Source organism: Athene noctua, chromosome 2 (genome assembly GCF_965140245.1).
Source record: "Athene noctua chromosome 2, bAthNoc1.hap1.1, whole genome shotgun sequence".
Lineage (NCBI taxonomy): Eukaryota > Metazoa > Chordata > Aves > Strigiformes > Strigidae > Athene > Athene noctua.
This window is the reverse complement of record NC_134038.1, coordinates 142619191-142646012: the sequence shown is the minus strand read 5'-3', so window position 1 is coordinate 142646012 and position 26822 is coordinate 142619191. Positions and strand designations below refer to the sequence as shown.

General features: G+C 36.4%; 1 protein-coding gene across 5 annotated transcripts in view; it reads left to right on the top strand.

The window, feature by feature from the left end:
* TBC1D5 (TBC1 domain family member 5) overlaps positions 1 to 26822 on the top strand; it is a 327916-nt gene that overhangs the window by 49797 nt on the left and 251297 nt on the right. For 4 of the 5 annotated variants that reach the window (XM_074900506.1, XM_074900500.1, XM_074900502.1 and 1 more), the window contains one exon: positions 21037 to 21194. The exons of the other annotated variant lie outside the window; for it this stretch is intronic. The gene's annotated coding sequence lies outside the window, so the exon portion shown is untranslated. The remainder of the gene's footprint in view (positions 1 to 21036; positions 21195 to 26822) is intronic. 5 annotated transcript variants of the gene reach the window in all.

The window sequence follows — 26822 nt, the reverse complement described above, 5'->3', positions numbered from 1 at the left end:
GTGCTCCCCCAGGCTCAGAACTGGGGCCAGTTCTGGTTAATATCTTTGCCAATGATCTGGACAAGGGGATCAAATGCACCCTCAGTAAATTTGCAGACATTGAATTTAGCAGGAGTGTTGATCTGCTTGAGGGCAGAAAGGCTCTACAGGGGGATCTGGACAGGCTGGATCGATGGGCCAAGGCCATTTGTATGAGATTCAAGAAGAGTCAGTGCCAGGTCCTGCACCTGGGTCACAACAACCTCGCGCAATGCTGCAGGTTTGGGAAGAGTGGCTGGGAAGCTGCCCAGCTGAAAAGAACCTGGGAGTGTTGGTGGACAGCCAGCAGAAAATGAGCCAGCAGTGGGCCCAGGTGGCCAAGAAGGCCAATGGCATCCTGACTTGTTTCAGAAATAGTGTGGCCAGCAGGGACAGGGAAGTGATTGAGTGATCATCCCCCTGTACTGGTGAGGCCACACCTTGAGGACTGTGTTCAGTTTTAGGCCCCTCACTATAAGACATCGAGGTGCTGGATTGTGTCCAAAGTACAGTAAAGCTGATGAAGGGTCTAGAGCACAAGTCTTATGAGGAACATCTGAGGGAACTGGGGTTGTTTAGTCTGGAGGAGGCTGAGGGGAGACCTTATTGCTCTCTACAACAACCTGAGAGGAGGTTGTAGCAAGATGGGTGTTGATCTCTACACCCAAGTAAAAAGTGACGGGACAAGAGGAAACAGCCTCAAGTTGTCCAGGGGAGGTTTCAGTTGGATATTAGGAAAAATTTATTTACCAAAAGTGTTGTCAAATACTGGATTAGGCTGCCCAGGGAAGTGGTTGAGTCACCATCCCTGGACATGTAGTTGTGGTACTTTGGGACATGATTTAGTGGTGGACTTGGCAGTGTTAGGGTAGGGGTTGGACTTAATGATCATAAAGGTCTTTTCCGACCTAAATGATTCTATGATTCTAGGGTTCTGTCTCAGTAGGTTTGCTTTTTAATGATTTTACATGCATTTCCAGAAAAAAAGGTGATGCAGAAGAGCTTCCCTCCAAAAACTAATTAGTGATCTGTCTGTGTACTGCAGAATGGAATAATGTGATCAAGGTAATTTGTGTGCTAAAGGCAAACTATAAAGAATGTTATCCCTGTTTTCCTTAAAAAAGAAGAGTGTGAATTCCAGATTGCTGAAGACATACTTTGATTCGCTGAATTAGACTGCATACAGTGATTAAAATATTGATTTAAAACCAGTTTATTACTTCTATAAATATCTAAGTAGTGCACTTTCTTTTCCAATTAAGTTAATTTTAGGAGCTATTCCCAAATATTGAATCCTTTTTTCTCTGCTGTTGAAAATAGTGATAAATTATAGAGTTGGTAAGGCTTACATCACTTATAGGGTAATTATTGGAAACTATTTTAAGTGTTCTGGTAGGAGAATTTTTTTTGGAAAAAATTCCCAAGGATAGCTAACCTTGATTCAAACATGGGAGGTCATACATATCTAGTTTAATGGAGTTCTTAATTATATTCCTGCCATTAGAGGTAGGAAGAGTAGACTGTATACAATACAATCAACTGTTCAAAAGAATTTTGGCTAACAAGCTATGGGACACAGAAGAATATAGAACTGGATAGGAGAAAGAAAAACAAAATCAAACAAAAACCAAACCAAAACAAACAAAAAAAACCCAACCAAAAAAAAACAAGAGAAAACATTTATCCTCTCAGCAGACCAGATTTTAAGTCTGTCTTGTCTTTGTTGTTTAAAGGAGGTATCCACAAAACACAGCTAAGGTATTTGCTGATGAGAAGTGATTCATGTGTGTTGATTGTCAGCTTTTTAGAGTTTGTTTCCTTTGTAATGACAGTGTGAATGGTGTAAAAAGAGGGGTAAACTTTCACTAGTAACAGCAGGGATGCAATAGAACCATGGCAAGCGTTGGCAGACAAATGGAATACTGAGGTGGACTGGGATGTTGCCTCTCTGCTGAGGTCTGACGTTCTCTTCCCCAGTGTTGTTGGACAATGCTCCAGCAGTGTCGTAAGTGTTGTGTGCTATCAGTCTCTTCCAACTGAAGAATTGTTAGCAAAAGAGTGTCTTAAAAACATTTTGATGTGTAGGTTAGCAAGAAATGTACTTTGGGCTTGATCATGGTGGTGGTTGTTACCTGCTGGGAATGTTTGTTTTGTGGTCTTGGACCAACCTCCAAGAAAATTCTGTCCTTAATGTGAAAGAGTTTTCTTTCTAATCATGGGGAATTTTCTTCCCCATGGAACTTTGGGATAGTCATTTAAACTGAAATCAAGCAAGTTTACAGAAGAGTGAGCTCAAAATCAGAATTTTATGCCTTGTTCTTGAAATATGTTGTAGCTGAGTAATGATGAAGATATGAATAATTGAATAACTTTAGTCATTGCTAAAATGGAGTAGAGTTTTTCAGTTAACAGAAGAGGTGATAAGTGTTTTTCCTGCAGATGCTGCCAAATACCAGGTTAGCATCAACAAAGAATGTAAGAGTGTTGCTAAGCTACAGAGTAGATGGGCAAATTGTTGATAAAAAAATTTGACTAAATTACATTTTCAGTTGTTTTCTTTTGACCATTCTCTGTCCAGTCTTTTCACTAGGTTCAACATCTGCCAGCTGTTTGTCCTTGAGGTGGTTTTCTCCAAGTGCTTTAAGGTGGTGGCATGATCACAGGAGACAGTTGGAATGGTGTATTGGTACACTGTTAACCCTATGCCCGTGTCACTTATGAAGTCTCAGAGCAGCTGCATGTAGGGTTTGAGAAGGAGCAGAAAAAGCAATGATACTTTAGAAATTTCACAGGCAAGGGACTACTAGGAATCATCTGGTGTTTTCTACCAGTATAACTCAAATCACTCTAATTTAGTAACCAGGACTTCTGTCACATCTTTTAAAGTAGGTGAGAGTTCATCATTGGTCAAGAGCTGTTGAGATACACAGAATAGTGAAAATTAGTATTTTTCCTCTTCATTGACAAAGGGATTGTTCAGAGATGCTGCTGAGTGCTTTCAGTCCCTTGCATGGTCTGAAACTAAATAAGCTTACAGTTGGACTTGCCTAGGGACAGGTAATATGATATTGAGTAGTAAACTACTGCTGGTTATGTTTGCTCATTGTTAGATTACTGAATATTTGAATGAGGAAGGAAAGATTCTTCCATTACTGCACTATTTCTGTCTAGAGCTATACAAGTTCATGACTCTGCCACAGGAGTCACCAAATCATGGATTAAATTTGGAAATCTTTACATCACAGTCTAGACCTTCATTAAAAAAAACGTGCTCAAGATTAAAAGTGTGGGTGATTACCACTTGTGGAAATGAGCTAAATATTCCTTATTGTTGCAAAGGCTTATATATGAGCCTGCTCTTGATAAAATACTTTTATGTATTCAACACTGAGAAAGATAATTCTTGGAGAAACCTTCTGAGGGCCATGTTTCGCTATATCACTGCAGTTAGATGGTTACCAGAATCACACAGAATCACAGAATCATCTAGGTTGGAAAAGACCTTGAAGATCATCCAGTCCAACCATTAACCTAACATTGACAGTTCCCAGCTACACCATATCCATCAGCACTGTGTCAACCCTACTCTTAAACACCTCCAGGGATGAGGACTCCACCACCTCCGTGGGCAGCCCATTCCAATGCCTAACAACCCCTTCTGGAAAGAAATGCTTCCTAATATCCAGTCTAAACCTTCCCTGGTGCTACTTGAGGCCATTCCCCTATCGCTTGTTACTTGGTTCAGGAGGCTCATCCCCAGCTCTCTGCACCCTCCTTTCAGGTAGCTGTAGAGGATGATGAGGTCTCCCCTCAGCCTCCTCTTCTCCAGACTAAACACCCCCAGTTCCCTCAGCCGTTCCCCGTACGACCTGTGCTCCAGACCCTGCACCAGCTTCGTTGCCCTTCTCTGGACACGCTCGAGTCATTCAATGTCCTTTTTGTAGTGAGGGGCCCAAAACTGAACACAGGAATCAAGGTGCAGCCCCCCCAGTGCCGAGTACAGGGGTAAGATCCCTTCCCTGTCCCTGCTGGCCACGCTACTGCTGACACAAGCCAGGATGCCATTGGCCTTCTTGGCCACCTGGGCACACTGCTGGCTCCTGTTCAGCCAGCTGTCAGTCAACACCGCCAGGTCCCTCTCTGACTGGCAGCTCTCCAGCCACTCCTCCCCAAGCCTGTAGCGCTGCTGGGGGTTGTTGTGGCCCAAGGGCAGCCCCCGGCATTTGGCCTTATTGAAACTCCTCCAGTTGGGCTCAGCCCATGGCTCCAGCCTGTCCAGGTCTCTCTGCAGAGCCTCCCTACCCTCAAGCAGATCAACACTCCCACCTAACCTGGTGTCATCTGCAAACTGACTGAGGGTGCACTCGATCCCCTCGTCTAGATCATCAATAAAGATGTTAAACAGGAGTGGCCCCAAAACCGAGCCCTGGGGGACACACTCGTGACTGGCCGCCAACTGGATTTAACTCCGTTCACCACAACTCTTTGGGCCCGGCCATCCAGCCAGTTTTTTACCCTGAGAAGCGTGTGCCCATCCAAGCCACGAGAAGCCATTTTTGCCAGGAGAATGCTGTGGGAAACGGTTTCAAAGGCCTTACTGAAGTCAAGGTAAACAACATCCACAGCCTTTCCCTCATCCAGTAAGCAGGTTGCTCTGTCATAGAAGGAGATCAGGTTTGTCAGGCAGGACCTGCCTTTCATAAACCCATGCTGACTGGGCCTGAGCGTCTGGTTGTCCCACATGTGTTGTATGATGGTGCTCAGGATGAGCTGCTCCATCAGCTTCCCGGGCACTGAAGTCAAGCTGACAGGCCTGTAATTTCCCGGATCATCCTTCCGACACTTCTTATAGATGGGTGTCACATTGACCAATTTCCAATCTGTCGGGACCTCCCTGGTCAGCCAGGACTGCTGGTAAATGATGGAAAGTGGCTTGGCGAGCACCCCAGCCAGCTCCTTCAGCACCCTCAGGTGTATCCCATCCACTCCCATAGACTTGTGTGTGTCTCTGTGATGCAGCGGGTCACTGCCTGTCTCCTCCTGGATTGCAGGGAGGTCGCTCTCCCAGTCTCTGGCTTCTGGCTGAGGAGGCTGGATTCCCTCAATACAACTAGTCTTGCTATTAAAGACTGAGGCAAAGAAGGCATCAAGCACCTCAGCCTTCTCCTCATCACTTGTTACCATGCTGCCTCCTGCGTCCAGCAGGGGATGGAGGCACTCTCTGGTCTTTCTTTTGCTGCTCACATACTTACAGAAACATTATTTGTTGTCCTTGATTGCTGAAGCCAGATCAGATACCACCATGGATATTTCTTTGAGGAAGGTTTGTTAGTTTCTTGGACAGTGTTGGAAAGAATCCCTAGACTTGTGGTGTGACCCCAGTCCAGGCCTTGAGACATAGGTTTCAGTTATAATACTTTACTTTCTTCAATTAATATTTTCAATTTTTTTGGGTGTTATTTTATTTTTCAATCTTTCAGAAAAACTAATAGGGAAGCTGGTTGTTTTCATGGGCTGCTATGTTCATATATGGAACAGAAATACGGTGATCATTTCACCATGGTTTCATCAGTACTGGAGTTTGGATTGCCCTTGGCCCTTTCTGGTGTAACCAGCAGCCTTGAGCACTCTTATTGACCAGTGCCTTAAAAAGGCAATGTTCTGTCAAAGGCACTGACTGGGTTGCAGTGATCTTAATTTTGACATCTTGCTTCTCTATTTAGATTTCCACTAGACTTTCCTGTTTGTTTCTTCTAAATGCCTCTGTCCTGCTGCATGGTGTTGTCAATAGATCTCCTGTGGGCTATTCTCAGAAATAACAAGAGTCAGCTGAAGGACAAAGTGGCATTGTTGCTCCAGATTGTTAATTTTTCTCTCTGAAGATTTAGAAGATTAAATTTCAGATATGGAGATTATTGGATAGTATTCAAACAGTAATTACAGGTACTAAATATTAACGTGTGAATATTACTGTTCTTTTTGGAAGTTGAAATTTACTTCTTCATTGCAGAACAGTATAGGCTGCAAACTGGGCAGTGGCTATGGTTCTCTCTTTCTTCACTTTGCTCTTATTTGGATATTAACATAGTAGATGTTTTCAGACCTAGCAGCTTACTATTTTGTAATAGAAATCAGGCTGATTAATGTAACCAGCAACTGGAAAAACATAAATACACTCTTTAACTGAGTCTTTTCTTGATGAAAATGTATGTAATGAGATGTAATTTTTTAAAAGTCTGTGTTGCTACTTATCCATTGTGGATTTATTTGGGGGGAAAGAGATGCAAGATATGGGCATTTGATTTCTAACTTCCTCATTGAGGCTTGCTTATTTGTGTGATGTGTTATTTATTTAAATGGTAAAATAGTAAATTTAAGGCATGTGTCGTATTTTGCTTTTCTGTCTTGAACGTGTTTGTTACTATCAGCACTGCTGTTTGCTGAATTGTGCTTTGAAAGGATGCTTTCTTGTAGTAAACTTGAGTTGAAATTTGGTTATTGCTTTAATCTAGGAAAACACTGTTACACTGTTGAATATTTGGTTGAAGAATTAGGCTTTGACTTTCAGCCATGTTTCATAGGTAATTCTGTTTTATTTTGTCTAAAGATGCGTCACTTCAGGATGCAGTTCTTCAGCATGTCATGTTGGGAAAATGCTTTGTTTCATAACAGGAAGTCTGGGAATTGGGAAGGCAAAGATCAGGGCAATTCAATCCAATCTTGACTTCTATTTCATGCAAAGAGTTTCTGTGCTATTTTCAGCCTGCTGATATTTTGAGTATTGCAGCTACATGTGATTTTTTGATGTTACATGCATGCAATGGAAGAGGTGACATAAAATCATTCTCTCTGGATAGTCTTCATGATTCACATGACCATAATAATACAAATGAGAGTTCTCATGCTAGCTACAAAAGCACAAGTTTGTGACTGCTTAAAAAGTTCTTTTTTAAAGGTGTGTGAGCTACTTGTTTGGTTTCTGGGCTAATAGCTGTATTTTGAAGAGAAAGTGTTTTACATCACCCAACTTTTGAGTCTGACATTGGTGACTCTGCTAATTGTAATAGAGCTGTGGAACTGTTCCGTTCCAGATGGAACTTTAATCTGGCTTCTGATTGAGCTGAGTGTCCTTGTAGAGTCTCTTAGCATCTGCTTTGGAAATGTATATAACATTATTCAAAATTTGTACCAAATTAAACCACCCTAAGGCTATAATTCAATTTTTCTTTATTGAGGAATGTATTGTCAACAAATTTATGCCACAGAGTAAAGTCTGCACTAGATCTATTATTTATTTGGCTATTAGTTGGTCATTTACATTACTGTGATGGAATTTCCAGGTTCTTCAAGTTTACCTTATCAATTGTAAATTTACATTAAGGAATTAACAAATGTAGTTGTTTAGTTTTTTTTTTCTCGGAGAGTAAGTGAGCTTAAATCGATGCTTTCTAGCATTAATGATTGGATTATCTTTTTATTTATAAAATAGTAATATTTTCATAATTCTAGATAATTTCTGTGGATGAAGTTTGAGATATTTGTTTTTGTATTTGGACTGTAAAATCAAAAAGAACATATGAAGTCTATTGAAATATACCATATCCCATTTATTTAACTTCCATACGTTATTTTAGTTTCTCTTATATCTGTAACATTTAACGATTGTGACTTTCCTTATTTTTCAGTTCTCCAAAGTCAGCAGTACTTAATTATAGTTTTTATTTTAAAGTCTTCCTCTTGAGCTCAGTATAACTGCTGTTTTGAATATGAGTTCTGTTATTAAAGATGCTCAGGTTAGGGTAGCAAATTGATGCAGTTTTTCTGTGTAGACATGATTTGTGATATGTTCTCTATCTTGAATAGATGTGCTTGAAAAGATGAAGGTGGTGTTGCAAGGGAGATCAACATCCAAAACATTTCTCAGCCTTAAAAAGTCTTGCCCTTTAGTACTGTCCGCCCCAAATATGGAACTGGAATCACTGAGAACTTTAACTGAGTGTTGAAAACTTGCAAAACGTGTCTGCTTTGTTTTACTTGTGACTTTTTTCTGTGGTTCATCTTTATCTATGCTCGTGCTAAATCTATCAAAGAAACTTCACCAAAAACCACAGATGTGGACTGACAGATTCCTTGCCTTCAACATCAGAAATTTGATGCTTCTGCTGCTGAGAAATATGGCGAAGTCAGAAGTGTATCTTTATCAGGTTATGCAAAGCTATTCCAGTTTCATTGCAGCTTCTAGTAGAGTTGATGGGCACTACATACTTACTAAAGGGTAATTTTATTGAAATGTGCAAAGACCTGTCTTTTTCCAGAAAGCATCTATGGAAGGTTTTAAGATAGAAAGGAAGATCCTGCCCCCATACTGTGTTTTAGAATGTGCTATGTGCAAATCTGTTGTCTTTATGTGTACTGATTCATGATGCAAAACTGTGCTCTGAGTCAGACAGAATAGTGAGTGAAACCTCCATCTTTTAGTGAAAAACTTTTGGTAACCAAGTTATGAAGTGTTATACAGCCATGTGTCTTGATGGTAATGTTCAGTAGATACTCATTTCAGTTTTGGGCATGAACAAATTTCAGAACCACAGAATTACCATGAACTGAAATAGTGATCATTCAGCTATCATCACTTACTGTTTACCAGGGTTACTGTATTTTGTTTTTTCTTTTTACCTCTTTTGTTGCTGAGAGGAAGAGCAGTAAACACTTACCCACGTTCAGTCCAGTAAATAGGTAGAGCTCTGTGTTAAGTCCATTTATAATCTACTTTTCCTATTGCAACTGCGCTACACTACAGAAAGGGAAGTAGAAATTCTGAAATACAGGTGCCATTCTCACTACTTCCAGCAGAATGTGACTTGCCCAATTTTTTGAAGAATGCATATCAACACCTACCATCAAGAATGGAATCTGAGCCCTAGCTCACTGACATCATTCCAACCCCAGCCTCATGCAGCATTAGATCTCCCCATCCTCCTTTATTAAATTCTTGTGCAAGTCTGTATGCATTCATTTGGATTTGTATTAAAGAAAAAGCAAGAAGATGTTTATCATACATTCCAGAAGCTTCTGGTAGTTGATTTAAAAACAGTAAAATTGATATTAGAATAAAATTGCAACCATACAAAATGGGTGTGCCATTCAACCCATGTAAAAGGAAATCTCCACTTTGCTTACATACCTTATTTGGACATATTAGCTGTCTTACTCCATCTTTCTTAATGCTCCATCTTCTAATGACTGAATAAGTTTAGAACAGGTTTGTGTTTCCAAGCTCTTTTGTCAGTGAATGGGAGAAGAAGGAGAGGCTGCACACAAGTTGGTTCACAGAAGAAACTTGTCTTCTGGAGGAAGGTCAAAATGGGATATCTGTTTGGGTGTCTTCTGTTAGATCACCTTAAATTGGCATTAAACTCTGTCAAGCATTTATTAGAGCGTATGGAAATGGCAACATTTTTGTGCTTTCTGTCCTCACATTTCAAGGAGCCTCATTTATGTGTTACAAGAGACAATAGTTATGAAATGAGAGTACACTTGAGATAGAGACACAACTGCCAAATCAATCTCTCTAGTATCTTAATGCCATCAGCTTCTAATGAAGTCTGAAATATGTGACCAAATCACTCATTAATTTATTGAAAGTTGTTTAAAAGTAAATACCATCATATAGACTTCCTTCACCATCACAGCATTGGAAAGACCCCCAAACTAATAAGGCATCAAGCAAACAGGTATTGAGGAATACAGTGACATTAATATTCTACCTTTTTCCTGCCATCTTTCTTTCAGAATTTTATATTTCAGTACCTCTGGGGAATTTGCTTTTCCAAGTATCTTTTCATATCAAAACCAAGTAAAAAATGCCTCTTCCATTTACTTTCCTGAATTTTTCCATATGTGACTCTTAGAAAAACTCATCATTGCATTGTGACTGTTCACTTGGTGACTTTCAAACTTCTGCTACATTTTACATGCAGAAAATTCTTATAATCCGGTAAATGTTACTGTGCAGGTATATATCTAGTTCAAAAAAAATAAATATACATTAGGTCCTGCTTTAGTTACAAATGACAATATTCGAACATTTTTTCAAGCACCCAGTGACAATTTTCACTCTCCATAGAATAAGAATTTTATGATGGTTCTTTTGATTTGTTCTCATCTGCTGACATGAAGTTGAAAATTACAGAGCAAAATGAACCATAAGAAACATGAGTTGTGGGAACATGACTTACCTTCAGAAAGTCACTGCTTCCATCTTCTTTCTCTTGTATGAGAAATTATTTTTGTAGCTTGTACATACCATCAAATAAGTAGTACAATCCCCCGGAGATTGGTGGTTTTACCATTCAACTGGTCAACTGCAGAGCTAAAGCTGTTTCAATACCTATGTGGTACCTGTATGGGGATACCAACAGGAGTCACAGATTGATGTATAGTATTTTTAGACTGTTGTTTGACAATCTAAGTTACTACTTTGCATAGTTAAAGTGATTTGTAAAAGTGTGAAAAAGTAATAGTCTATTTCTTGTGAGTTTTTAGCCATTGATTATTAGCAAGTTTAATTTATCCTCATTAAAAATAAATTACATAAATACTTATCTCTGATAAATGACGACATTATGCTTTAGTGAAATTGTTAAAATCAAAAAGAAAAGGGGATTAAATAAAGTGAAAATATTTAACTCATAGATACTTCAATTTCAGTTTGACCTGTGTTTGTTAAAGGCAGATATGTTTGTCATTCTGATGAAGATGCATTTCTTCTTACCTTGCTGTTGACAGAATCTCACCTACTTTTCCCATTTATTATGATAATAGTCTACCAGATGTCATATGTCACAGCCTAGCGAAGTTGTCGCTGCCTATTACTACTTTATATATAATGTGCATTCTTGTTTTTCTTTCCTTAATTTAGGAATTTTTATATGCTCTTTGACATCCCCTGTTTTATGAGAAAAAGAATAGAGGCAAACTATTTAAAATATTTGAAGGCAATTTTAGAAGCTGTAAGCTATTTTCTTGCCATTTTAAGTACCATTATGTTAAAGCATGCCTTCATGTGGATGGGTAACGTGAACCTCGTAAAAATGGTCATACATTTAAAACTCTAGGAAATGTTGAGTTAATATATATAGTTGTGTTGTGCCATGCAACTTTTTTGAAAATTGCTGGTTTCAGTGTATAGATACATAAGTGCTAATAAGAGGGGGTGAAAATGCAAATTATCATGTTATGGAAACATGTTCTGATGTTACAGAAGTCATAACTCCTTACCTAAAACATAAAACTGGCAGATACTCTCTTTCAAGACAGTTATTATCTAAAAGGCAGGTTAGTCTCATGTATGTACAGAGATATGCGTAGAGTCAAAACAAGTTTTGGCAGAGATACAACAAGCTGTCTTTTGATTCACAGGCTTTGAGCTTTAGTGGGACTGGTCTTCAGCACTCGTGATTCAAGGTGTGATATTGTACATCCTTATGTTTTAAAACCGTATTGATTGCACACCACGCCTGTGATGATAGAAGCATCATGTTGCAGAAGAAGGAGAGCTACTTGAAATCACGGCCAGATTTCATTCATTTTTTGGCTGTTGGGAAACTAACACTTGTCAATTGTATTGGTAAATTTTATTTCCATACAAAGCTTTTTGCTTAAAAAGTTCATATCTTGGGAAGAGTCCATTCTCTACAAGTGTGAGCATTGTTCATTTTTGATTATTTACTAAGCAAGGAAGGTCATTCTGAATTTTTTTTCCTTCTGTTTTGTTTTTATGTTTAGGGGTTTTTTTGTGTATTAAGATAGAGGTAAAAGTGCCCCCTAGATTTATAGATTTGTGTGCTTACATACTAGAATCTACAGAAGAATTCCATATAAGACATTCTTTTTCTTTCAGTATCAATATTAAGAAATTTAAAGGCTTCTCTTTGTCCAGAGCAAGAGCAACAACAACATGCAACTATCAGCAATTTAGTGTGCTTTCTTACATTTCACTGTGAAATTGTTGGTACATAAGGTTAACTATTTCATGAAAACGCTTTTGTTCTTCTGTAGTAATACTTTAGATGAAAGACTGAGTTGTTCTCTGTACATTCCTGAAGGGATCGCTGGAGTCCTTAAAGCTGCATTATATAGTGAAATATAGATGAATATGACAAAAGTCAGCATAGGAAACTATTATGCTTGAAGTAGAGGAAATCATTAGGAAGCCTGACACTTTTCTTTTACATTTGCAATATCTATGCAACCAAAATTGACCAAGGCTCAGAATATTTGAAGTTAGATAGTCGTGAAAAAATCATATTTGAATAAAACCTAGGTCACTGTCTGAAATCAGTATTTTGCTCCTGAAGTTTCTTTCAAAATTAATTTCAATTTCTCTTTTTAAAAAACCTACTTACATTTAATTGGTATGTCTTTCAAAGACTTGAATTTTTCAAATGACTGTATTTTACTTAAAAAATGAAAGCAAAGAAATAAATTAAATTGTAAAGATTAATTATCTGTAAAAGGCAAACAAAACTGAAACTCTGTGTTCAATAAGTGCCCCTTTTTGTTGAAATGAACATCCTTCATTCATCTTTATATAATGAAAATTAGAGGAAATTTGTATAAAATAGCTGATTTCTTAGGATTTTTCCTCCTCCCTCCTCAAATGAAATATTATAGATAGCAAAAAGCAGCCTTGTTACACTGAGCAAAAGCCAGACCTGATGCACAGAAAGGAACCTTTTATTCAGTCTTGAGAACATTTTTCTAAGTGAGCAAAGCCTATGTTACCTAGAAAATATTCTTACCTTTCTATAGAGAAGACAACTGTAGTATTTAAACTGATTATAATAATGAGGCATCAAACAAGAGTATCTTTAGTCTGATGGAGCAAATATGAAATAGTTGATGTACTGTCTGCAATTATAATTTCAGCACTTAAACATTATTTGAGGATTTAAGCACTTTCTTCAATCTTCACCTTTTCAAAATGGAACCAGTAGCTTGTTTAATTAAAGGTGAAATAACCCTCTGTTTTCTGTCCTTACAGTCCATAATGCCAAGCAGACATATATACTTAAATTTCTTATAAAGTTACAAGTCTGACATAAAAAAAAGCAGCTGTCATAGCATTTAGAAATAGTTCTACTGTAAAGTTTTGTTTTACACTTGCAGTCTCTGCACTGTCTTCTAGAGCTTTTTATTTTCTTGTGATAACAATACGACAACCTAATTTTGAATTTGCCAGAATTCCAAATAATGGTCAAATTTTTGACTGTATCATGATTATTTATCAATTCTTTATCCAGATGTGTTTTAAATAAACGCCAGTAATGCTTATGGTTGTTGATATTTTCCAACATGCTCAGCACTTGGTTTGCTAATATTTGAATTAGCAAAATATACTTTTTAAAGCATTAACTTCATATAAAAGAGAATTTTTTTCAATTGGTTAATCCTACCTGTTTTTCAAAAATGGCTTAACCATATTCCATACTTGATCAGTTTGTCAGCAGATTACTGCTTTGGGTAAATGTCTGTAGTTTACTGGTTGTTTCTCAGTAGCAAGATCACTTCAGCTCTAAATCCATGAAAGAAAGAGATACACAGATTTTGGGTATTTTTAATCTTACATTCTGTCTGCATTGCACGTACTCTTTTTCATTTGATTGGAGCACATAAACCAAAGTGAGGACTATGACTTTGTATGTAAACTGATACAAACCTGTAGATGAGGTTAGTTTGATTGTGAATGAATATCTTAAAAAACCTCTGTATTTTAACTGTTATTAAATAAAACGTGAAATTCACAAAATGCTGCCATTGTCACTCATTCAAAAATATGTTTAATGTAGTATCGAAACCAGCAGATTTACATTTAGTTTTCTTCAAAATAATGCCCAATCCCTGAACACTTTTTACTTAGAATAGGTATAATCTCATATGTTGTGTAATTTTACTAATTTTAGCTGAAGTAATTCCTTTGCCTTATCAAAGTCAACTCAACTACAGGGAGGTGTGCTTAGCTGCAGTAGTTGTTGCCTCCTGAGCAGAACTCTAGCATTACCAGTTCCTGACAGCTGCAAGCCAGCCTCTGGGCATCTTGCTAAATTTTCAAATGTAATTATACAGTAGACTTCCTTTAACAAATTCTGTGTTCCCAGCTATAATTATAACAGCTCTTCTTGCCTCTAGCCTGTTCCTTATCTTACAACCCACCTCCGTATCTCCCACTGCTGGCTAGTGTTATCCAGTAGAGCTGATGGATCTAGAAAAGCAGAGCTTATTTGCTCTATCCTCACAAGGATGGTTTCATCAGTAGGGAAGATCCATTTCTTCTGATCCACTATACTGTCCCATAAAGCTGAAGTTTGTTCTCTTAATTTGCAGAAGAGCAGTTGATTAGCATGCCACTTTCATTTTGCAAACAATTTTCTATTGTTATTACAGGACAAAAGGTAAGGAATTATTAAGAGCTATCCATGAAATGGCTGAAGAAGCCAGCACAGGGAAAGGAGGCCTTCTAAAAACACACTCGTTTTGTGTTGTGTAATTCAGGATATGATTTCTTTAACCGTAATATTTGTACATTAGGTTTTCATATACAAAACTGTTTGTGCTCCTGTTAAGGTCACACATGTAACATGAAAATAGAAATAATCAGTGATGCGCTTTTTTTCTTACATGAAATGCTAGGTGATTTTAGCCAAAGAATAATAAGACAGGAGAAGTTGCTCATAGATGTGCTCAGTCTAGTACTGGCTCATGTTGAGGAAATTTAAAAGCAACTGCACAGAGTAAATGATCTCCTCTCCACCTGTCCCCCCTAGCAGGGGAAATTGATGTGATGATTTTGAATATGGGAGTCAGAAGATAGGAAGTGAGAGAATTTACACTGTTGAAGACGTACAGAGGCAGCCTTCCTTTTTCTGCAGTCTCTTACTGTGATTGGCTATGGCAGGTGAACTGATATTGGAGAAAAGTGTTGCCTGGAAGATCCCAAATTACCATCTTTTTCAATCTTTCCTACAGCAGGACCAAGTATGTTTATCAAATCTTGTCTTGAGAAGCTTCAGTGAGTGAAATAGCCCAGCACTCCTAAAGTCACACTCTCACTCACTTTTTATATTTTGCCTACATCTTTCTAAGAATTATGATGTCCAAAACTGTATAAAGCTAAGTAAGAGATGGAAAAAAGTAAATATCAGTTCTTCACATGCATGTGCATACATGCATGCACACACCAACCCACATACACATCACATGTTTGCCAACCTATTTCAGTGAGATGCATTTTTGAAAGATACCACAAAATTTATTCTTTTGATTTGTATTCTTCTCTATCCATTGATTCCCTGTGTAATGTTTTTTTGCTGATCCATTTTGTATTCATGTTTATGATGCGTCTTTTCTAAATGTAGCACTTTGGATTTGTCTTTATTGAATCACCTTGTTGATTTCTGACCATATCTCCCATTTTCCAAAAGCATTCAGAAATCAGATCCTGTCCTCTGAGGTGCTGCTGGTTTCTCCCAGTATGTTGTTATCTGTTGATTTTATAACCACACTGCCTTTGAGTCACTAGGGTTGTTATGAATGTAGCAGATAGAAACAGATATAAACAGATGTCTCTGAGATCCATTTGAAATATATATCCAGTTTGACAGAGCTGTTGAAAAATTATTTTTAAGAACAACTGCTCTCCGATTTCAGTAATTTTTGTGTCCAGCTTATGGTGATTATGTCTGGACAGTATTTCATTATATTGGCAGCGACAATGCAAAACGTGTTAAAAATCTTTCTAATCACAACCTTGTATCAAATCTACCGTTACCTCTCATCCATGAAGCCAATTAACACCCAGTGAAGTAATTCAAATGAATTTAAAGGGATCTATATTTTTTCTTTTATCTTCTTATAACTTCTTCTAGACATTTGGTTGTGTGATAGTTGGTTCTAAAATCTTCTCAGGTTTTACTGGTAGGCTGGAACTTGTAGGTGGGACTTATCCCACCTGGGGGAACAGGAGAGGGCTGGCTCTAAGTTTTAGTGGGTTTTGGGTTGTTTTTTTGTTTTGTTTTGTTTTTTTATTTTCTACTTCTTTTGATTTTCTTTATTCTGATCTCTTCGAAATAATGAGACAACAGATCCTACTCTGTTATGTCTTTCTTCCTCCATAATTTTCAGCATAACTCTTCAGGGTTTTTTTTTTCATTCCTTTTGCTAAGTTATTTCCTCTCCTTGTTTGTAGGAATGGTATGTTTGTCGTGTATCATTGTAGGTCTCATTGATCACTTATGCAGGGTATGGATGAAAACTTTTTTCTCGTGAGACAAGCTGACAGGATGTGTAGAAGACATTTTATTTGGTTTTGCTTGTTTTGTAACTTCAGAAAGGTAGAGTTGGGTTCACAGCAATAGGATTTCAGAGGTTACCATCAGAAAATTAACTGTTTTTTCATCGCATCTTATGTTCTAGGTGAAATGGGAGTAAACAGATCAGTTCCAAAGGGAAATGACATGCAAAATTTTACTTGTGTAAAGATAGAGGTGATTACATATTAGATCATCATTTTAGTCTTTTGTACCGCAGGCCATTAAAATGGGTTGGGGAAAAGATTGAATTAGGACAAGGGGGACTCTATCTCCAATTGTTACATCAAAATATTTTATGGAAATCCTTTAATCCTGAACAACTGTGACTTTGGTATTTGGTATAATGACCCATGGGTGGCCTTTCCTTGATGTTTAATAAATTTGTACATACCGCATAAAATCCATGATTCATCTGTTGTTCACCTGTTCTTCTTGCCTATTGCAAGACAGATAATTTTACCCTAAAATAAAACTATAAAATTAGGAGCACAGAAATCAGGGTGGGGTTTTTTTTCAGGTCTCTCATATAAGCTAAGCCCTCTTGCCCAACACTAAAGGATGAGGACAGAAGCCAGAATGTTTATACCAATTGATATTGTCTCTTTAAAATTCAGTGTTTTATCTTTTACCTTCCAGTTTGCTTTATAGGCCACTTAATTTTTCTTATTTTCTTTAGTATGAGCTACAAACGGAATATTGCTGAATATGCTAAAATAGATGTATATTTTTTAAGGCTGGCATTTAAGCAGACAAAGAATCATGCTTAATGCTGCTGTGATAATAAATAGTACTATAATTGATTGTTGATAGAAACCCTTAAAATACATTTTTATGGTTGAAATGTACTTTGGGTAAACAGTGTTCAGTTTGCCTATTAAAATAATTCACTATATACCATGGTTTCTTTGAGTATTAAGGAAGTAGGACTTTTCCAGCAACAGTAATTGGTTGACACTGCTTGACCTTAATGCAAAGCTACAGTATTTAATGAACAAACGGAGGGAATAAAGTTTTGATAAATAAGGCAATTTTCATGAAACCTTTAGAAATATGCTTGAAGTCTTTTAGTGTTAGATTGACGGTTTTTCCTTTTGTGAAAAGAATAAGTGAATAATTTAAGGCTATATTTCATGTTTTCAGATCTTCATTCTGTCATATAAATAATAGACTGTGAAATGCAGCAGCTCCTGCATTCACAGATTTAATAGACCTGTACCAAGTGAGTGTCTTACTCAGCTTCTGGCATCTTAAAATGCTCTTTTGTGCATATGTACACCTGAGAAGCAATGCAGAAGTGGGACATTCCTAGACTCTCTACAATACCAAATTTCATACTTTAAGCAGGCCACATATTCTGTTTTTAAAATACTTGCAGTACAGCTTGATACCAGTTTTAGTATTTTTAGTTTTTAATTCTGGTACAGTATTATGATGGACAGATGTCAAAAATATAATATGTGGCTATTCAAAATGAAAGTGTAATCTAAAGTTTATGTACTTAAAAGAAAAGACTGTGTGAAAAGCATTCAGGTTTAGATCCATCATAGATTTTTGGAACTCCATTGATTCTTGATGAGAAGAGAATCAAATATATTTACCAAAACAATGAAACATCAAGGTAATTTATATGATTTGCTACATTTATTCTTAGTTACATAGTTTCTTTTTAAGGGGAACAGTATTGGGGGAGGAAGAACAGAGAATAGCAAAATTAAGCTGATTTTTTTCTTTTTTCACTGCCTTCTCTCCCCCTGCCCAATTAAGTGGCTTTAGTTTAGTGCATGTTAAAAGGATAAGACCTATTGCAAACAAGTGGCAAAAACATTGGGATGTTTTCATGTTCTTAATCTTCCAAGCAGGAGCATAGTTTTAGGACTAGTGGACCGTGGGAAACATAAAGACTCCCTTGGGAAGTATGTACTACTGTGCCTGTTTTGTTAGATGCAAAATAGAGCTGTCCTAAATATTTCCATTTAAGAAGTTTAAGTTAAGTTATGTTCATTTTCTTCCTGATACCTACTCATTTCAACACTGGAGTAACTCCAGTTGTTAGGCTGTTAGCTTCTACTAGCATATGATATGATACTGAATTCTTGCTTTCCTCCATCCTATGTGAGCATGCAGGCATCTACACAAGTAAGGAAAGCTCTTTATTCATATTTTGAAAGCTATTTTCTGTAAATAACATTCAAGAAGTCTGACAGGTAGTCTGCTTTTGACATGTTATTGGTTTATGTAGGTTCCAGAAATGTCTAGTATGGATCCTTCAGACAAAAGTGAGCAGTCTACATGAGGACGTCATCACCTTTGCTAAAATACAGGCAGTTTCCTTCCTGTTTCTGCTTACTGATATTCTCTAGCTCATGTAGTCAAGTTACTTTCTGTCTTACTTTTCAAGAACAATGTTCTTTATATCTTACGTCATGTTATACAGATCTTAACAAAATCCTATGTTCTGTTTTGTAAATTAGTTGAGCAACATATCTTAGGAGTTTTCATTTTCACTGATGTAATTTTCTTCATATTCACAATAAGTCTATATTTTGATTTCAGCTCGTCCAAGTGCTTAAATGGGGAGACATGCTTTTCCTGTTCTCCTCAATGCAGTGTTAGAGACCATTCTACAGTGTAACTTGTTGCAAACTGTTATCACAACTGTGTGAATAATGTGAAAATCATTGTGCTGCACTGATATGAAATACACTGTCATCTCCTCTGTTTTCAGAACTTATATGGAGTAATATTTTCTATTTCTTTTGCTACATAAACATTATTTAAGCTACTGGCTGGGGTGTTTCTGTTGTTTCATTGAGAATTTACAGGATTAGTATGGTAAATACATTGATCTTTGTAAGCAAACCAGTCACTGATTGGATCCAGCAGTGACTGAATTGACTTGTTGTGATACTTGAGCAATACATTTGTTACTATTCATTATTACTTCAGTACGAGTCTGTGGTCTCACTGTAGTAAGTCCTCTGCACATATACATATTCACTGTTCTTCATTTGCAGCACTGGATTTTTAGGGGGAAAATGCAGGAAGGAGGGTAGAAAAAGCAAAAGAAGGAAATAGGAAAGTGGAACAGCAAGGAAAAGCAGTAAAGATACTTTGCTAATGGCTGTGTATAAATGATGCTGATGGTTGCTTTTAAATTCTGAATTGGCTACTGTTCTTTATTTAGTCAGTGCAGGGTTTTTTGCTTAATTTGTTAACACCTATAGAAATTAGAGCAGTAGTTAAGACAAATGGACTACGTAATTTGAAAATTGTGTTTTGTCACATGTTTTAGTCACAAAACCTAGTTAAAATCAATTGTCCCAATGTTCACTTAACATATTAATAAGTAATACAGGAATACTCTAAGCCCTTTTGAATTAGATATATTACATCTTGTTACAAAGTTTAATGCCAGGCTTAATAACTCAAAGTATGCTCTAGAATAAAAATACATTTATATGCTAGTAAATTTTATCTAGGATGCTAATCTAAATAATAAAACAAAAAATAAAACAACCCCAAAACCACTATTTATTTGTAATGGTTTGATACTTTACATGTAGACAATTGTGTTTAATTTCTTAAAAAAGAAATCCCAAAATTTATTCTTTCAAAGTGAGTATGTTTTTCATAGTTTATTTCTAAACGCAATTTAATTTGTTCTCACAGCAGTGGTCAGATTACAGGAGCTATTTGGGTACTTACCCGCAAAATCAGTGTCTTCTAGAACATTTTTTTTTTAAATGTGTCTAGATGGTTGTGTTCTTAGGTTTTATGATGGAAAGAAACACTGTAGAAACAGAGTAAAGCACCAGCTTTTCAAAAAGGGAAGATGCTGTTTCCAATTCAACACTATTAGCTTTGCATGTTTTTAATAGGAAAAATTATTTTAAAATAGCAGTGTATCTCATTGCTGTGTGAATAGTGTTTAATTATCTCACAGTGGTTGAAAAATTCTGCATAAACATGTTTTGAAGAGAGATTTTTTTAAAAAGATTTTTTTTCTTGATTTACAAGTGCATTTTCAAACAGCTTCGAGTTATTAAAAGATAGATGGCTGATCAGTTGCTGGAATTTGATTTGTTAAATTTTTCTTAGAACCATAGCCTTGAATATTTTATTGTGTTTATAACCAGCTGTAGTGTGCTATTGAACCCTGTACAATTATTTTTGGTCATCTTAATAATTAAGTTTCCACTTCATAGCAAATTCATCCAACAATATGAAGTTACTGAACTTTGTAAAATACATTTTTTTAAGTTTAGTCCCAGGAGGAGAAATTTAAAATAATGCTGAGAAATAGCCAAGAATTTCATGCTGATAGAAATTTCAGGTTGAATACTGAAGAAGTCTCCATAACGCTCAAGTTAAAATTTAATAAATTTAATAGATTCTCAACTTTAAAATAAATAAATTGAACCACATGGACTTATCTTACCTGTCGTTTCTATCTCTCCTGTTATATCATTATGTGAAATACTTATTTGAATTGAGTAAAAAATACTAGTTTTGGTCACTTGACTTTTTGTTATATGGAATTTTCCAGAAGAAATCCAATGCTGTAGGTGACTTGAATCCCTTTGTGTCAAACTAAAAATTAAAAATGTTTTTAGAATTTTTTCTTCAAACATCTTTATTTTCCATCCAGAGGTCAATTCCAGAAGTCTGGTACTGGGACTGCTACTCCAGCTTCCTTGTTGCTGCTGGTGACTGGGCCTTATCCACTTGACTACTTGACTGTTGAATGTGTGGAAAAGATCATTCTAAGGACAACTGTCTACTTTGTGTTTGAGTACCTGCCACTATGTGAGTTAATTTTTCTATGTTTTTTTTTTAAAAAAAACCAAACTGAGTTTGCTTCATTTTCATTAATGTCATAATTATACATTTAGAATTTATAAAAATGATGTTAGTGATGTCTTTCTGTAGTTGTCCAAAATAAATACCTTTCTGTAAAAGAAAAAAACACTTCTTTTATAAACAACAGTGCTTTTATCCCCACTTTACTATATTAAATTTTAAAAGACAAATTAAAATATTGACTGTAGTATTTAGTTTGAAAAGTGATGAATAACTGTATTGAAGTCTGCTTTTCACAGAACTAGTGAAACAGAGAGAGTGTCAGTGGGAGCTTTTCTTTTTGCTTTCTCCTATAATATGCTCTAAGTCCCGAACTGGAGGGGCAATTCACTATCTAATTCAAACCTCTTCTTACATTAACAACATGGCAGTGTTTAGTAATGATACAGTGTTTGCTGTTAAAGACTTGCCAATTTTGCCTTAAATAGCTGGATTATATTACCTCAATTTGCCATATTCCCTCTGTTTAGTTTGGAATTACCTTGCAAATGTTAAGGTGATACTACTGAATTCTGTTAAAGGATTTAGGAAGTTGAAATGCTAGCAATGTAGTATAGAGTACTAGTACAGGTCTACAGAAAAACACCAGTTCAAGACATTATAGGTCAGTAAATTAATTTTAATAGGAACAATTTTTGCTTTTACATTCATTTTAATAGGAACAATTTTCGCTTTTACAAATTCCCATCAGTAACTTTAGTTATTTTTCCTTCATAATGCTCTGGATAGTTTAAAACCCTTTCTGAAGTGATTTTGTATGACATGTATGCGTTTGTGTTTTTGTATGTATAGTTTCTCTACCTTTTAAGTGTAGTTAGTTTTTTCCAGTGTTGCAATAAAGTACAGAACACTATGCAGTACATTAGAGCCTATGCATCAGAACAATTTTCATGCCTCACTCAATTCTTAATGTAAATTAGTAGGAACATTGGTTATCCATTTGAGAAATTGAGTTGGTATAAAAATAAAAATGCACTTATGGTGTGTGGTGCTTTGTGTATCATCTTGGGAGTGTTTTGCTGTTTATCTGTCACTTGCATTAGAAAAAGCAGTCACTGGCTGCAGGTGACATTAAAAATTAAAGGTTAACCTCAATTTCTTTACTGACCAGACATGGGGCAGAAAGTTCTTCTGGATGTGTGCCTGAATTTTGGAACTGTCAAAAATTTGAGTTGAGAAGTGAAGACTTGTGCTTTTGGTAGCTTACTCTTTTCTTGTGAGCATGGATGGTTATATGATTTCAACATTTTCAAGTGTTTAGACTGCTTGTTATAGGTTATGTCAAGATCATTTTTCTTTGCATCCTACTTTGTGAAAAAAAATTACATGATAATGCTACAGTAAATAATTATCTACATAATTTTGGGAATGACTTTATTTTGTTACTTAGAAAAACTAATAAAAATACATTTTTTCCTATTACTAGAAGATACGTGCCTTTCAAAGACTAGTTAAAATTGTTGAAATTGCTATATAGCAGCTTTTGAATATTCTAGTTAGTTCAATATACATTTAATATAAAACAAGATTTATACACTCATGAACAAGCCTGGGAGATCTTTCTTTAAGTATTAAGGCTTTTGACAAAGTTGGCTTCTACCCCACAGTGAGTTCAGAGTGAGCCAAATTCGATAGCGTAATGCTTCCCTTCTTTCTCACTGAAAGTGTTGGAGGCAGTGTTCAGATCAGTGAAGAAGACTCCCTTCAGACAGCAGGGGTTTCATGTAACCTGCCAGAAATCTTTCATTTGCAAAGTAGGTATTATGCTTGTTCAGTGGTAGACCAGGCTACAGGCAGGTCTTGATACCTGAGATGCAAACTCGAAATTGTGGCTGCTGCTCTTACCTTCCATTTCATCTCTTGATTTTACTTACCCGTGCAATAACATAGTATGCATATAACCAGTAGACCTGCTGCTTCTTCTTGGTTGCTGAGTGAAAATGAGAAGGGAAGAAAGAAAAATGAAATTGCCTGCTCTGTCTTTGCGATTAAAATAGATTGCCAAAATGCACCTGCTTTCTTTTCCCATCCCGCATTTGCTGAATGGTGAATGTCTTCTGTCCTTGGCCATTTTGCCTCTTACAGCTCTCCTTAGGAAAACAAGAAAACAGAAATTTCATTAAGAAAAGCAATGAATATTGCTTTAGAATAGAACATTGCAATTGATGTTTTTGAGGAACCCTAGTATTTCAGACTTGTGTATAATTGTTTTAAAATTATGTATCCATTTGCTTCAATGTAAGCTTGACACGGTTGTTTCAAGACTGGTATGCTATAGATTTCTTAGACTTTGAATTAAATCATATTAAGAATTCTTTGGTGGGAAAGTGGTAATGATAATTTAATCTGTTTTACTTATTGTTCCTAATTTGTTAAACCTATATTTAAGACCAATAATTTATCCGAAGAGAAAATATTTGTAAATGCCAGTTACTTATTTTCCTGTATTTCCCTTTGCTTAAAGTTATTCCAGTCTTCTCCAAGATTGATTTCATTTAACACTTCCCAGTTTCTTGCGTTTCGGATTTTTTTATGTTGACATAATAATGAAACTGGTCAAACAAGCTGCACTATTGAAATGATTTATAAGGAAACCAAAGTACTATATAGCTTTAAACATAGTTCCTTTGACTTAAGGAGTAATTAAATGCCATATAATAGTTGGTAATTGTTGGCTTGCAGCCTGACTCTGAAGTCTTCATTTTATAAGCTGGGTTATGAAACATCAAGAAACATGAACTGTATTTTTCAGAGGAATTAACTCAGATAATTAAATACTGCAGAAAGTCATAATTTGAAATGCAGTACTTTCTAAGAAGAAATCTTTTAGTGATATTTAGGTATTTTCTTATAGGGTCTAGAATAGGTGGCATTTTATAATTTGTCAGTTACTTCCTTTAAGTTCAAATAAACTTCTGTATCAGTCTAAAAGCACTATCTGGTGACTTGCAATCATGTTACAGATGGCATCTTTTCTTAAATACTACAATAATCTGTGGTTTGTGGAGCAACTAAATTACCCATTTAGTACACTGTTAAGCAGCTCATAGAGGTCATCACACATCTGTATGAGCAGAACATTTCAAGTCTTTCAAAAAAACCATCCAACATGCATTCATTGCAGTTTTTCTGTTGTTGCTGTTGCTACAGCGTGCGTGGCCCATGTGCCTATGTTTAATTTATGGCTGTATTGCAGTGATTTGCTATAGAGTGAGATATCTGTAAGCTAAGAACATTTTTCTCATATGTAGCAAAACTTGCAGGACATGCAGCTTCAAAGGATGGAAGAACAGGTCCAGGATGGAGAGTTATTTTGCAAAGCACTAAAATGAAGTTATATCCGTTCCCTTTAAGGGTACATAATGTCACCTCAGGACTAGCAGTTCCCATAGGTTTATTTTCAGTAGTTGTTAGGTTCTCCTGGTGAGGAGTAGCACTACTGTGTGTTACTCGCTTATTCATTTCAGACATCCTTTTTTTTCTTTTGGTACCATGTCAGGATTTATAAACTTTATATTGTTGGTCCTCACGTGACAAAATTGGTACTGCTTCACATCCTTGTTAGTTCAAGTTGTCTCTGGCTTTCTCCACTTCAACTCTCTTGCCCTTGCCCCTGTCAGGATGCCTCATTTGCCTCCTGAGTCTTATTTTGGGCAGTGTGGCTCTGAAGCCTGAGCTGGCTTTGCACAGAGCCCAGCCAGCTCTGGCAGAGCTTTTTTCATTGTACTTGGTGCCTGTTTTATAGTTTGTTTCCATTTTAACCAGGAAACCAGCCTCACTAGTTGGAAACCTCAGTACTATGGAAGACCTTCCAATACTTAAAGAGAGCTTATAAGAAAGATGGAGGGAGACTTTTTACCAGGATCTGTAGGGATTTAGGCCTTTAGTTTTAAAATAAAAGAGGGAAACGCTTCATAAGAAGAGTGGTGAGACACTGGAATGGGTTGCCTGGAGAAGTTGTGGCTGCCCTCTCCCTGAAAGTGTTCAAGGCCAGGTTGGACAGAGCTTTGAGCAACCTAGGCTAGTGGAAAATGTGCCCCCCACCTATGTCAGGTTGAGCTAGGTGATCTTTAGAGGTCCTTTCCAACGCAAACCATTCTACGATTGTACTTGTTGACAGCAACTTCTTGCCTTTGTTGTTACCTGGTTACTATTATGTATGTCTCTTTTATATAGTTAGATTATATGCCATCTCTTCTGCATTTTGACATTCGAACTTTTTCAGAAACATCACAGTGGTAACAAGTGGCATTGCTTGAATCTGGTCAGAAGACTTATTTGTGTTTTTCTTTTTCAGTAAGAGGCAACTGCTAACTTAAATTATCATAAATGCTAGTAAGAATTTGTTAAAGTTGTTCATAAAGGATTAAAGTGTCAGTCTTAAGTGTTTCTGCATGAAAAAAACATTGGGGGGAGAAGATGCTGTGTTGCCAGTGGTGTAAATTTTAAAATACGGTTGTAGTGATATTTTGGTATGTTTGAAGTGATCCTCTTACTGTAGATGTGACCATCAGAGACAGTTGTCTCTGACGTGTTCAGAGCTGTGATAATGTTCCAGTAAAGTTTTAAGGAAAAATTAATTCCTAAAAAATTGTCTGCAACTTCTTTTGAAGAGGAAGAGATGCTATTTCATGGCTATCCTTGGCTGTCTTTCATTTTCCTCTTCTCATACCCAAGAAATACTGTGGGACTTATAAAATGCTTTGCTTCTAGGACAAATTCTTAAGGAAGTTCACAGAATTTTAGTGCTTTTTACTCTTAAGTTATACTGATTTGGATGTCTGAACATAAACTGAATGATACTGCCAGATACCAGTGTAGGGGGCAACCATGTGCAGTTGGGGTCCAGTACTAGGGACTGTATCTCCAATACAAGTAGCAGGAGTTTTTCATGGTTGTTGTGACTTGGCAGCATTTGAAATTAGATGGAAAGATGAATAAAGGCAAATTTAAGTGACAGTGATGACCAACTGCCTACTAATTTAAGCTCCTCTGCACACTGCTGAGTGCTATTGATTCAGTGAACACACATATTAAATATATAACATTTATTTAAGGTAATAGGAGCCACAATGGTCAGAAGTTATTATTATCAGTGCTCTATTGTATTTGAGTAAATTAATGTGGAACTTTATATAAAACTCAGACCATTCTGAGCAACTTCATGTGGCTTTATTCAAGGTTGCATTGAGTGATGTACAGTACATACTTCATATTAAACTCTTTCTTTGAGAACATATTTCTACAGCTTTACACTTTGTAAAGAAGGATCAAAATCTTGTCACTAACTTTTGCAGTAGTCTTCTCAATGTTACATGTCTGATTGTGTAAGATCTTTTCTAATAAGCATTAATTTAATAAGCATTGATTCTGCTACAAATAGTTGAACAAGATTTAGGAGAAATGGATGAATATTGTTTTATTATTGTTGTTCAGGAGCATGTGTGCCTTGCAATGTTGAGGTCATAAAAGCACAGCCAGAATGTTACTTGTATCTTGAAACTTGGCTTGTTTCTCGTCTTCTGCAAGGGAGTTGTAGACCAGTTGTAAGAATTTCTCTATATTATAAATATT